The 9,078-nt window shown below is 42.5% G+C and overlaps 1 protein-coding gene across 1 annotated transcript in view; it reads right to left on the bottom strand.

Annotated features, from left to right (window-relative positions):
* The window catches only part of opn4xb (opsin 4xb), a 34,341-nt gene that overhangs the window by 8,604 nt on the left and 16,659 nt on the right, over positions 1-9,078 (bottom strand). The gene's annotated exons all lie outside the window — the stretch shown is intronic.

Below are 9,078 nucleotides of genomic sequence, written 5' to 3'. Positions count from 1 at the left end.
CTATCCTACCCTAAACCCCCTACCCTACCCTATCCTACCTATCCTACCCTACCGCCTATCTACCTATCCTACCCAGACCCTAGTCCTATCCACCTACCTATCCTATTCCATCACTACCTATCTCTATCCTATCCTATCCCCTACCTATCCTAACCTACCTATCCTACTATCTACTCCTACCCTATCCTATCCTACCTCATCCTATCCTACCTATACCCTACCCCTACCCTATCTAACCTCCGCTATCCTATCCTATCCTACCCTACCTATCCTCTACAGCCTACCCTACCTACCCAATCCTACCACTACCTACTATCCTACCACCTACCTACACCCTATCCTATCCCACCCTACCTATCCTCCCCCTACCTCCTCTCCTATCCTATCCTATACCTACCCTATCCTACCCTATCCCATCCCACCCTACCTATCCTACCCTATCCTATCCTCATCCTATCCTATCCTACCCTATCCTAACTCACCTACCTCCTACCCTACCCTATCTATCCCACCCACCTCTATCCTACCCTACCCTATCTCCTACTATCCTACTCCTATCCTACCCAAGACAGACCGATACCTGCCAAGGACTTACACTGGTGTGTATTTTTTTGTACTTTTGTATTGGCCTCTTTACACGGCTCCTTATATTCGCAGAGGGCCTCATTGATTCCTGCTCACTTGAGGGATTATGTCACTTACACATACGCCAACCAGAGCTGTACATCCATGAGTGCTGTGTTGTTTTACCTTCTTCATCCACTGGAGTCATCTTCTACTGGCTACCGTCTCATGTTCCTGGCCATCGCCACTGCCAAGCAGGTGGGACTATATGCCAGTTCTTGGGTGGCGTAATCTATAATCAATATTATAATCATCATATTATAACTGAGAACCACACTCTCTCGGGCGGGGACCCCTACCATCCACCCAACGACAAAAAGCCTAACCTACCATGAACCTGTCCCCTAAACCTTGCCATGCTCTGATGACATATAACGAATATGGTATTGATTAAGTAACGAACAACTAATACGGTCAGCATTATGTGTCATATACTGACTCACCAAATGGTTAACAATGGTTATTCTAGCATAAATTATGTCCACCCATCATGCCACCTAATGAAGGCTAAAATATATATTACTAATGTAACTGTAACCATGGAACCGTGTTTTGCCACTGGGACCATTTAGGATCATAGACGATCACTATAATCAGGATGATTTATCAGGATATCCGCAGTGCTGTGGGCATCCATTTCCCATAGACAATCTATCCCATAGACAATTCACTATAACAGGATGACATTATCAGGATGTCCACAGGGTGCGGCATCCATCCCATAGACAATCTATGCCCATAGACAATCACTAATCATCAGGAGGAATTATAGGATGTCCACAGTGCTGGGCATCCATCCATAGACAATCTATCCCAATAGACATCACTATAGATCAGGAGGAATTATCAGGATGTCCACGTGCCTGGGCATCCATCCTATACGACAAATCTATCATCGACAATCACTATAATCAGGGATGAATTATCAAAGGATGTCCACATGCTGGGCATCCATCCCGATAGGACAAATCTATCCCATAGACATCACTATAATCAGGATGAATTATTCAGGATGTCCACAGTGCTGTGGGGGCATCCATCCCTAGACCAATCTATCCCATCGACAATCCTATAATCAAGGAGGAAATTATCAGGATGTCCACAGTGGCTGGGCATCATCCCATAGACAATCGTATCCCATAGACAATCACGTATAATCAGGAGGAATTATCACCGGAATGTCCACAGTGCTGGGGCATCCATCTCATAGCGTGGCATGATTACAGCGGACACTCCCGAGTCTTATTTTGTTCTTTAAACCCGTGGAAACAACAAAAAAAACATGAACAAATATTACATACATGGTACATGTATGTCATGTAAAACTCCGGCAATGCCCCGCCGTAGCCAATTCAAATGCCATGCTTCGAGACAGTCAGCGAGGGAGGGAAATTGCCAGCTAGTTGCTGCTTTCACCTCCTTCCAAGCCCAGTGGGCGGTCTGTGCCGTTTAAGATTGGGGGGCAGTTTTTTTTTTCTATGAAATGGCCTTATTTAAGCAATAAGGCACAGAGGAGATGGGAACGCTAAAAGACGTAGTGATCAGAGACTTGGTAGTGGGATTAGTGAGCTGTCGGCCTCTAGTAGAGATGATGTCAAGCGATTTGCCTGCCTTGTAAATGGGAGGGGTGGAAAAGGGGAGGTCAAAAAAGGCTAACGTAAGGGGAAGAAAAGAGGTTGGAAGAAATAATCGAAGCAGACGTTGGGGGTTGAGTACCCGAATTCCACATGGGTGTGTGCGCAGGGTACACTATATCAGAAGAGGTTGCAGGCAGGGGGTGAGAGCCAATCTGGAAAGCCACAGGGAGAGGAGTTAAACCATGTATAGAAAACACACACATAATTACCAAAGCTACAAAAGAACCAAATGAGATCAGAAAAATTACTATGTACTTAAGTGGAGAGTGGTGTGGGGAGACTTCCCATCTCTTTCCTTCTCTCGAAAGAAACTCGGAAGAAAACGTCTTTGTAGTTTTGGCGACGGTCTTAGTTTTGCCGACGAGACCGCCGATTAGAGCTGGGCGCTAAGAAACCAGGGGAGACTGAAGTGCTAACACTAATTTGCTGATGCCTTAGAGGGAGAAACCACTCCCCCTTCAATATAGTGATTACCAAACAGCACAAAATTGGCCCTGCCCCTTAATCCTGATTGGTTGTCAACAATCATCTGCAAAGTTAATGACGCATTCCAGCAGTTCACTACACCTAAGTAGGACCATGGGAAGCAGCAGCACTTTTAGTATGATGTCCCAGCTGGCAAAAGACAGCACAAAAACACAACAGATGAAGAACAAAATTAGAATTTACTTGTCTCAGTCCTGGAGATATCCGGTAATCCTGCTAGCCTACAGAATGAAACCTACTGGGCAAATTACTAATTGCAACATTGTCATAAACCTTTAACAACGAAGCCTGTGGTCTGAACAGATAATTCAATAGTTTTGCTGCTTTCCTATTACTTGCAGGGAACACAATGTATGATCTATACTTGGCATGTAGGTTTTCTCACTTATGGGTGGCACAACTTGGAACTGGGGGGGGGACATGGGCAGGTATATGCAAATGAAATCTTGTACTATTACTATCGTTAAAAAACTTGACTGTTTTGGCGACTGTAGTGTTTTTGCTGACGTTTACTGTAGTATTTACGTACAGTGTTTTTTTTGCGGATGAACTGTTGTAGTTACTAATAGAAATTTTACGGTATACTACAACCAGTGAGCGGCTGGTGGGAGGAGCGTATAGGAGGGATGGCTCATTGTAATGGCGAATGGAATCAATGGAACAGATTCAAACAACAACACTACTTGACAACCACATGTTTGCTCTGTTCCAAATATTATATCAGCAATACAAGTGAGCCCGTTCCTCCTAGTAGCTCCTCCACACCAGCCTCCTTTGAATGCAACATCCTCTAGTAAGATACTAAATTGATCGGAGAGATACTACAAGTGTGGTAGTATATTATTTCTACCAGTATACTACAGTTTACTATAGAATTCTATAGTACAGTAACTGTAAGTATTCTTAATGTAAACTGTAGTATTTTTTTTTCATTGTGGGTTGTCCTTTGTGTCATTGGTTTCCACCTAAACAGACAGGCTCCCTCCGTTTGTTTCCTAGCAGGAAGTAAGAACTTTGGGACACAAGGAGGAAATGCACACTGAATCCAGCAGAAGAGCATCAGGAATGATGGAAAGCTGGCCAAAATGCCTTGTGGTCATCTGTGTGTATGTGCTTGTCCTGGTCGCCGTATGCCCCCGTCACCATGATATCTGGGGCAGGGTAAGTATATACAAAATATATAAAGCTTGGGTGACCATCGTACTAACCTATACACCCCACAACATTGGACTCAAGTAGCGGTACGTGCCCCTGTACATAGCCCTTGCTATTGTTATTATTGTGTTGCTTTTTATTTAATTTGTTTACTTTAGTTTATTTAGTAAATATTACTTAACTATATTTGCTGAACTTGCATTTGTTGGTTAAGGGCTTGTAAGTAAGTAGTTCACTGGTAAAGGTGAAATCTTACTTGTTATCCGGGCGCATGTTGACAAATCAAAATTGATTTATTTGATTTGATTGATTGACATATACACTACCGTTCAAAAAAGTTTGGGGGTCATTAGAAATGTCCTTCTTTTTTTGAAAGAAGAAACCAGCATAGCATCCCGGATCGCCTTCTTCACTGTCGACGTTGAGACTGGTGTTTTGTGGGTACTATTTAATGAAGCTGCCAGTTGAGGGACTTGTGAGGCTTCTGTTTCTTCAACTGAACACTTCTAATTATTTGTCCTTCTTGCTCAGTTGTGCCACGGGGGCCTCCCACTCCTCTTTCATTCTGGTTAGAGACAGTTTTATTTTGTTTTTTTATTCACCTTTATTTAACCAGGTAGGCAAGTTGAGAACAATGATCTCATTTACAATTGCGACCTGGCAAGATAATCGCAAAGCAGGTTTGACACAACAACAACACCAGAGTTAACCATGGAGTAAAAAACAATACAGTCAATAATACAGTAAGAAAAGCTATTATACAAATTTGAGCAAATGAGGTGAGATCTAAGGGAGTTAAAGGCCAAAAAAAGACCATGGTGGCGAGGTAAATACAACTATAGCAAGTAAAACACTGGAATGGCAGATCTTGCAGTGGACAATGTGCCAAAGTAAGAAATAATAAAACAGGGGTGCAAAGGAGAAAAAAATAAATAAATCATACAGTAGGGGAAGAGGTAGTTGTTTGGGCTAAATTCTAGATGGGCTTATGTAGCAGGTGCAGTTCAATCTGTGAGCTGCCTCTGGACAGCTGTGCTATAAAAGCTAAGTGAAGGGAGATGTGTTTCGTTTTCAGAGATTTTTTGTAGTTCGTTCCAGTCATTGGCAGCAGACGAACTGGAAGTGAGAGGCGGCAAAGGAGGGAATTGGGCTTTGGGGGGTGACCAGAGAGATACACCTGCGTGGAGCGCCGTGCTACAGTGGGTGCTGCTAATGGGTGATCAGCGAGCTGAGATAAGGGGGGGACTTTTATCTAACGGGCTTGCTAGATGACTGGAGGCCAGTGGGTTTGTGGACGAGTTATGATGCGAATCCAAACCAACGAGAGAGTACAGGTCGCAGTGGAGATGGGTCGTATATGGGTTTTGGTGACAAAACGGAGGCACGTTTGATAGACTGCATCTAATTTACGTGTTTGAGTAGAGTGTTGGAGGCTATTATTTAAATGACATTCGCCGAAGTTTGAGGATCTGTAGTTATGGGCCCAGTTTTACGAGGGTATGTTTGGGCAGCATGATTGAAGGCATACTTTGTTGCGAAATAGGAAGGCCAATTCTAGATTAAATTGGATTGGAGATGTTTGATGTGAAGTCTGGAAATATGAGAGTTTACAGTCTAGCCAGACACCTAGGTATTTTAAGTTTGTCCACATGTTCTAAGTTCATGAACCGTCCAGAGTAGTGATTGCTGGAATCGGGGGGCAGGTGCAGGCAGCAATCGTTTGAAGAGATGCATTTAGTTTTTACTTGTATTTAAGAGAGTTTGGAGGGCCACGGAAGGAGAGTTGTATTGGCAGTGAAGCCGTCTGGAGGGTTGTTAACACAGTGTCCCAAAGAAGGCCAGAGTATACAGAATACAGTTTGCGGCTGGTTTCTGTGAAGGGAGGTAGGACACCAGTTGTTGTACAAGATCTTCAGTTTCTTGGCAATTTCTCGCCATGTGATAGCTTTCATTTCTCAGAACAAGAATAGACTGACGAGTTTCAGAGAGTAAGGTCTATTGTTTCTGGCCATTTTGCGAGCTCTGCATGAACCCACCAAATGTTGATGTTCCAGATACTCAACTAGTCTAAAGGAAGGCTTCAGTTTTAGTTGCTTCTTTTAATCAAGAACAACAGTCTTCAGCTGTCTAACAAAGTGTGCAAAATGGGTTTTCTAAATGATCATTATGCCTTTTAAAATTAATAAACTTGGATTGCTAAACACACGTGCCATTGGAACACAGGAGTGATGGTTCTCTGATAATCGTGACCTCTGTACGCCTCATGTAGATATTGCCATAAAAAAATCTGCCGTTTCCAGCTACAAAATAGTGAGGCTATTTTACAACATTAACAATGTCCAACACTATATTTCTGACCAAATTGATGTTATTTTAATGAACATAAAAATGCTTTTCTTTCCCAAAACCAAGGAGTTGCTTAGTGACCCGCAAACGTTTGAATGGTAGTGCATATCTACAATGGCTATATGGTAATTGATGTTGTGACATTCATCTAATGTAGCAAATGTCCAGTTTCAAGATACTAGCGTAGCCTCTGCTGGATGTTTATTGTGTGTAACGTCAAGAACAAGACATGTACATTAATATTTACTAGAGCTAACTGAATGTACGTGTGTGCCTTGACGTGATATTTTTATTTTATAGGCTTAACATTCAGATCATTCTGAGGTTTCTGCAACTTTTCATATTAGATTACCAAACAACCTTGACATTGTCTGGTTCTTGTTTCCAAAAATGGTGGGGATTTCTTGGTTTCTATAAGAATATGTTCAAATCCTGGAATTGATTACAGCCCCACGCCCCCTCTCTCTTCTTCTGTCACCTCTCTCATTTCCAATATATTCTTGTCACCCCAAAAAGTTAAAATGACCCCCCAAAAAAATTATAAAAAATAATAATAAAATTGAAAAGATCAAATTAAAACATTCAACAACTAGGTTTACTAAACCTCTTCTCTTCGTTAAGTGAATAAAATTGTCATAGAAACTCTTAGCCATGTGTGTTTTCCCATTACTACTGAGACAGAGGGCTTCGTTATATACATTTAAAATATTTCTCTCCATCTTACTGAAGGTAATAAACCTGGTCCAGCCTGTTGATAGATGTTTTTGGAATATCTAACCATTAACACTGCCTTCGTTACTGGATCAAGGGAGAAGATTTACCTCTTTTACTTGTGTTTCTTTTCTGTCTTTTCAGGAACGCCAACATTCTATCACCGGGTACTCCAAAGCGTACCTGCAGTTATAGCAAAAGCCTCTACCCAATCGGTACAACCCTTTTATTTATGCCATTATACACACAAGTACAGGTAAACTACTGTGTGTTATGAACATCCAATGGAACTGAATGAATGAATTTTAATAAAATAAGCAACAAATGAACTGAATAGATGTGTTTTATCACAACTGACTAGGAAAATTCACTTTTGCTCTGTCAACTGCTAAAAAAAAAAAAAAAATACGTGTTTCAAAATGTTTTTTGGTCCTCCATGTCATCTACAGGGCCACATTGGCAGAGAAGGTACTTGTGTGAGATGTTGTCACCGAGAAAGGGCAAAGAGGACTTCAACAGCGAGTCATCCTTCCGAGTTCCACATTCAGCAGGCACGTCGTTCCGTCTCTAGGAACCATTTGCGCCATCCTCCATCTCCTTGCCAGTATGGTAAGCGTGTAGGCTGAAGCTTGGGTCCATTGTGCATTCCCCCATGAATGGTTAGGTTATGATTGTGGGAGGGGAAGCTGATCCTAGATCTGTACCTAGGGAAACCTCACCCTGGAAGCTAAATAAGATCCAATGCGTAGGTTTGACTTCAGTCAAACATACATGATCAAATTTATTATTCCCTACGGCAGAACTTCCTGTAATACTACTGGCATTCAAACAACCATATGAGATTGAATGGAACTTTTTATATATATTTTGAAGCTCTACCATGTGTTTACAAACAAAGTGTTCAGAATGGACCCAAAAAAATAACAATGGCGGGTAATTTAAAATTTAGACCAAAATAAGCACACAGGGTCCAATGTTTAAACACTGCCGTTTAAGGAGGGAGGACACTGTTTATTATTATTCTGTTGGCTGAGGTGAAAACAATTAAATGTTGTCTCAATATAAGCACTGATCCTAGACAAGGCATTGTGCATTGTGGGTTCTTTTCTTGGCATCGACCCCCTGCTACCTCACAGGGCATCTCAGAAGAATCCTCTTTTTGCTTTTGAAGATTATGGCTCCTCAAGGTTTTTTCTTGTCAAAAGTTGATGAGGAAAAAAGTAGAACTAAATCCATTATATTGGTTCCTGACTACAGGTGTTTGGAGATGTGGTTGCTGGATCCTCCCAGAGCGTCACCACGCCTCTTCAGAAGCACCTCGGTCTTTTCAAATGCCCAAAGACAAATGTTCAAGACCAAGATTATTTTGTGCTGGCCAGAGAAGGTGAGAGGCACCCAAGATACTGCGTTGTTGTTTGCCTTTTAATTTTGCCTTGGTTTTGGTATTTTCTCCTCATTGAAACATCATGTTTGTGTCCACACATTGATCTGAATTGTACTACTTGATTGGTGGAACATTATGGTGAACCTTTATGCCGTTTAGGCAAAACTTTTTATCAAATATAGTAGTACATATATTTTTTTTTCCTCATATGGGTGCCCAGCGGGAATCAAACCACAACCGCTAGGTGGCAAGACCATGTTTACCAACTGAGCAACATGAAACCTCAGCCCCTGTATTTACTGTTGTCATGACCATGCTCTACTCAATGTATCTGTGTTTCAGCCCAGCACACGCACTGAAGAAGTCTATGAGCGCCAGTGAACACGAAGAGTGTGTCTGGGCTCGTCTGCATGCAGCCGTCCCCCTGCTGGCCTTAATCGAAGGAGGAGCCGCAGAGTGCCAGCTAACCATGGAGGAGAGAACGACAGAGAACGCGAAAGCGGCAGCGAGCGCCAGGCACCTTGGACTCTCCTAGTTTACGAGCCCAGCTTTCTCACAAATCTCCCTATCCCGCAATTCATCATAGCCCAAAGCGTTCGCGACGAAAGCAGCTTTAAATGTCAGATTGACAACTTGTCCTTGAGTGGAGAAGCAGGGAGGCCATGATGAGTCACGGGAGGGAGAACTCTGGGTGGCCTTGCGGAGCTGTTCTTCAGAGCTACTGGAGTCAGTGGG

This window comes from Salvelinus sp. IW2-2015, linkage group LG15 (genome assembly GCF_002910315.2).
Source record: "Salvelinus sp. IW2-2015 linkage group LG15, ASM291031v2, whole genome shotgun sequence".
In the NCBI taxonomy this organism is placed as follows: Eukaryota; Metazoa; Chordata; class Actinopteri; order Salmoniformes; family Salmonidae; genus Salvelinus; species Salvelinus sp. IW2-2015.
Note: the sequence above shows the minus strand (reverse complement) of the source record. Positions and strands in the feature narration are given on the sequence as shown.